Source organism: Jaculus jaculus, chromosome 9 (genome assembly GCF_020740685.1).
Source record: "Jaculus jaculus isolate mJacJac1 chromosome 9, mJacJac1.mat.Y.cur, whole genome shotgun sequence".
Classification (NCBI taxonomy): domain Eukaryota; kingdom Metazoa; phylum Chordata; class Mammalia; order Rodentia; family Dipodidae; genus Jaculus; species Jaculus jaculus.
In genome coordinates, this window is record NC_059110.1 from 52,007,349 (window position 1) to 52,012,760 (window position 5,412).

The 5,412-nt window shown below is 39.2% G+C and overlaps 1 pseudogene; it reads left to right on the forward strand.

Moving 5' to 3' along the window:
• The first annotated feature begins 4,326 nt into the window (after positions 1-4,326).
• LOC101594805 lies at positions 4,327-5,090 on the forward strand (annotated as a pseudogene).
• Positions 5,091-5,412: the final 322 nt, after the last annotated feature.

A 5,412-nucleotide genomic window follows, 5' to 3' on the forward strand; every position in this document is an offset into this window, starting at 1 on the left:
GGCTAGCCTGGTGGTTTTCTGGTGCGCCGCCGCTGCCACCGCTGCCACATTCAGCGGACCTGCTTTTGCCCGCCTGGATGCTCTGGATCTCTTCTACTTCTCTGATGCTGCTTCAATTTCCTATACACCTCACTTTTTAGTAAGTATGTATTTTGCTGAGATTTTTTTTTTTGGTCTTTCCCCCAACCCCCAGGCTGCTTTGGTGTGGTACCTATGCTGCCATCTTAACTGGAAGTCTATATATAATTTTAAATGGAGTATTTTTTTTTTTTATGTAAGGGGTATACCTGGTCCTCAACAGGGCAAAGGGAAGGAGTCCCACCCATCCTTTGCCAGTCTCTAGGGCTAATTTAGTTAAAGTCTCCTTCAAAGTCTGATTAATTCTTTCAACCTGTTCTAAACTTTGTGGGTAATTTCCAATTAATCCCCAACTTCTAAATCAATGTCCTAGTGATTTTTGACACAAAGGCAGACCTATTTTCTTATCTTATCCTGAGGCACAATCCATAGGGGGCGGGATTATCACCTCTAACAATTCCTTAGTCACTATTGGGCTGTCTCAGACTTGGTCAGGAAAGCTTCCACTCATCCTGAAATTGTATCAACATAAACAATATCTATATCCATATTGATTTTGCTTTACCTCTGTGAAATCAACTTCCCATTATCTACCCAGCTCTGTTTTCTGTTCTCTCACCCCCATTGATGGTACCTTACCAGAGGAGGCATTTGTCTGTTGCCAGGCCTGACAGTGGGTGGTGATATCCTTGATGATTGAGTCCACATCTCCTTCATGTAGTTGCTTAGCCAGTTTCCACCCTAGGGCTTGTGGCAGCAACAGTAGTCCATTCTCCAGCTGATACCATCTTCATGGGGTCTGTTCCTTTATCAGATGAAAGGTGATCTGTGGGGCCTCCTTTGTGTATGTTGGTCACTCAAGATGAGGAGGTGCCAGGAGGGTGACCAGACAATCTGACTGGTGATGAGGAAATATTGTAGGGTATGTCTTTCCAACTTATTTCAAAGCAAAATTTGTGTCAATATTAATGGGACACTGAGTCATGTGTACATTTTATACCATCCTCTAGCTTTTCTTCTAATATGGGTCTGTTTCCATGGCTGGAATGATTGTGGTTTTATCTCTCATAATAACTTACAAAAAAATATTGCAGAAGTTTTCTCTGGTATCATTGGAAATTCTTCATGATTATTTTTTCTTCTTTCATTGTTTTTTTTTTTTTTTTGAGGTAAGCCCAACATACTGGCTTTATCTTTTATGTGGGAGAGAGAGAGAGAGAGGGAGAGAGAATTGGCATGCTAGGGTCTCCAGCCACTTCAATTGAACTCCAAACACATGTGCCCCCTTGTGCAGATGTGTTACCTTACACACTTGTGTAATTTTGTGCAACTGAATTATGTGAGACCTGGAGAGTTGAACGTGAGTCCTATGGCTTTGCAGGCAAGAGCCTTAACTGCTAACCCATCTATCTAACCCTCCTGATAATTATTTCTAATGGGTGCATAAAAGCTACTAGGATGGATATTCTATAGTTTCTTACTCAGTTTATTTGTTTGTAGATCTTTATAATCTGTCATCATTCACACATTTAATATTTACTGAGTAAATTGTATACAGCAGTTTCAGATTATAGGACTAGAACAATAACAAAGCAAAGTCTCTGTCTTGATGGGGTTTATATTCTAACATTCTAGTTAGTACAGGGAACATAAACAAAAATACTTAAATAGCTGAGGATCAAATGCAGCATTCCATAGTATTTCAGACTCAAGGTGTTTAGATAATCAAAAGAGATCTGCTAAGAATATCTGGGACTCTGAAACATTATGTTCTGGTTCAAGGGAATGAGAAAGTAAGATTGTACAAACAAGAATTCAGGAGACTTCTGGGTAACATGACAGAATAGGAACCTTGCCAAAGAACCCTGGGGAAAAAGTGTGGAGAGAATACAAAATAAATTCTATGCAAAAGATAAGGTGTGTAAGGAATTATTAACCCAGTTGAGACCCTTGCAGATAAGCAGTAGTGATGTAGGAGCCCCCATCAATCACACAGTTGGCAAAGATCAAGAATCTGACTTCAGCTGATCCTCTGCAAAGTGCTTCTACTCACCAAACCCTGCCTGAGCCAGGAAGAGCTGAGCCACAGAGAAGGGATTCTCCCATTCACACCAGCATTCCAAAGTCAAAAAAATTCTGAAAAAGACGATAGGGACCAACTGATTAGCTCTAGAACAACTTCAGAGAGCTTTCCACAACCTCCCTTCCCCATATGCTAGCACCTGGTCTCAGGTCTCTAGGTCTCAGGATGCCAAAGAATCAGCGACACTCCTCCCCCTCACAGCATCCAGTAGCATGTTCTGAAGAGTAGACTTAACCAGCTAAGCCAAGCTCACAGCTCACCAAAGAGGTAACCAGCGTCATCAACATAGTGAGGTAGAAAGTCACCCCAAAAGGTAACGGGGCTATATTACACAAGAGCAGTATGTACCCTAAAGCTGGAAATATAGGTTTGCACTGGAAATACCAATTGGACATTCCATATCAGGGAAGGTTTTTAAAGAAATGAAGCTCAGGGAAGGAAGGAATTCCAAACCTAGCCCACTAAAACAAGAATAACGATATGGCTGGGTGTGGTGGTGCACACCTTTAATCCCAGCATTAACTAGGGAGGCAGAAGAAAGAGGATAGCTGGGAGTTCAAGGCCCATCTGAGACTGCATAGTTAATTCCAGGTTGGCCTGGGCTAGAGAAAAACCCTACCTCAAAATAAAATACTGATGTGTTAGATATGATTGATGTATATTTAGTCTATTTTGCAATTTTGAATATTTTATTTATTTATTTGAGAGTGAGAGAGAGGCAGATGGTAGATAGATAGACAGATAGATGATAGGTAGGTAGGTAGGTAGGTAGGTAGGTAGGTAGGTAGGTAGGTAAGTAGATAGATAGATGGATAGACAGACAGACAGAGAGAGAATGGATGCACCATGGCCTCTAGCCACTGGAAATGAACTTCAGACACATACACCACCTTGTGCATCTGGCTTAAGTAGGTACTGGTGAATGTATCCTGGATCTTTAAACATCACAGGCAAGTGCCTTAACCACTAAGCCATCTCTCTGGCCCTATTTTACCATTTTTAAATAAGCTGTATAACTTTTGATATTTCTTAGTTTATAGTGCCTTATTTTCTTCTGTCTTTTTTTTTTTTTTTTGGTTATAGGGTCTTACTATGACCTAGCTGAGCCAGCACCCATTGCAGCCCAGAACTCTCAGACCCCCAACTGACAGGATTAAGGGCATGAGCCACCATGTTGAGCCGGTTTAGGGCCTTTGATTTTGATACTTTGCTATAATCCTCACTCATGCATAAATATTCCATGGTAGTTTTATATGTATTTGTATACTGATTATTTGGATTTTAGGTTGTTCTGCACTACTCTTCTCACCCACAACTTATTTATTTTCCCTCTCATTCCAACCCCTTTTCCACATGCTCTCCGCCTTACCCCTCTTCCTTATTTTCCATAACTACAAACTTCCATAGCCCCCCAAACCCCTAAAATCTGTGGAAACTAACAGTACTCCAACTACCTTCTCCTAGATCTGTCGCATTGTTCATTTCTCAAAGTTACTAAAAGTCTTCACATTAATTCATCTCATACTGTTTCAATTCGAAGTAACCAAAATCTAGCATTCTTTTATCAGCCTTGTTCTTTTACTCACCAATAAGCTTAAAATCAAAAGAACATGGTTGTTAATTTAATCAAGGACATTTGTGTAGCAGGCTTATCCAATAGCTTGAGTCACTCCTGCTGTTTCTCTGGGAATAATATAGAGCTACATCTGCCACCACAAGCATCTACCCTGAACATAGAAGTTAATATGTGCACATATAAGAATATAGCAGATAACTACAAAATCTGAGCATTGAAATAATTCAGCATGCAAAAATCTCTATGAAATAATAAAGGAATCACCAATAAATCAAGATAACATAATTCTTCCAAAGTTTATAATTCCAACTGAAGTACCCTCTAGTGAGACTGAATTAGATGAAACACCAGAGGGGGGGGAAATGATTATATGTATGTTCAAAGAAATCAAAGAAATACAAAAACTCTTAAAGGAGAACATAGGAAATCAACTTAGTGAAGTAAGGAGATCAATATAAAAAGATATGAGTAAGATATAGTTTACAGGATTCAGTCTTCATCACCCTGTCTGTTTAAGAAATAAGGATGCTTAAGTGTGCTGGGCCTTTCTCCCTTTTACCTGTCTATAGTCTGTTGTGACTCCTCCATCATGTTTGAAGTGTACCTGGTCCAAGGCTCCATCCTCACGAAAGTGCTGGAGGTGCTCAAGAGCCTCATCAACCAGGCCTGATGGGACATCAGCTCAGGTATTTTGAACCTGAAGAGGAGGGGCTCCTTGTGTGTCTCCTTGGTATAGTTCACTCAACTGCCACTGCAGAGGTATGGACCTCACCAGCATATCCAAAATATCAAAATGTGTTGGAAATGAAGGCACCCTTATACTACGTGCTGAAGATAATGCTGATACCTCGGCACTAGTATTTGAAGCACCAAATCAGGAGAAAATTTCAAACTATCAAATGAAGTTAATAAATTTAGACATTGAGCAACTTGGAATTCTAGAATAAGACTAAAGTTGGGTAGTCAAGATATCTTGTAGAGAATTTGCATGTATATACCAAGATCACAGTCATATTGGAGATGCTGTTGTAAAATCCTGTGCAAAAGATAGAGTAAAATTTTATGCAAGTGAAGAACTTGAAAATAAAAACATTTAGTTGTCACAAACAAGTAATGTTGATAAAAAGAATGAAGCTGTTACTATAGAAATGAATAAGCCAGTTTAGCTAATGTTTCCACTGTGGTACCTAAACATTCTTTTTCTTTTCTTTTACAAAAGTCACTCCACTTTATCTTGCAGTGACAATCTGTATGTGTACAGATGCCCCCCTTGTGGTAGAGTATAAACTTGCTGACATCGAACATTTAAAGTACTATTTGGCTCTCAAGATTGAGGATGAAGAGGGATCTTAGATACTGATAGAACCTGAGAAAATCAAATAGCCTGTGAGGCCTGCTTCTGAGATGCTAGCATGTTCTGAAGTCTTTTCTGTCACCAAATTTGTCCTGTTAGGCACATGTGTTAATAATACTTTCTTTAAATAACCCATTGGTTGTCTTTCCATTCTCTACATCTTGTTAACTGCTCTCGATGACATATTTCTGCCTTAAAAATATTCTTGGTGGTTTTTAATAAAAAAGGCTTTAACTCTAAAAACAGTTTTTAAATTTTTTTCATTTAAATAAAGTTTTCTGAATTCTCAGGGCAAAAGGATATGAGTAATAAAATAGAAAT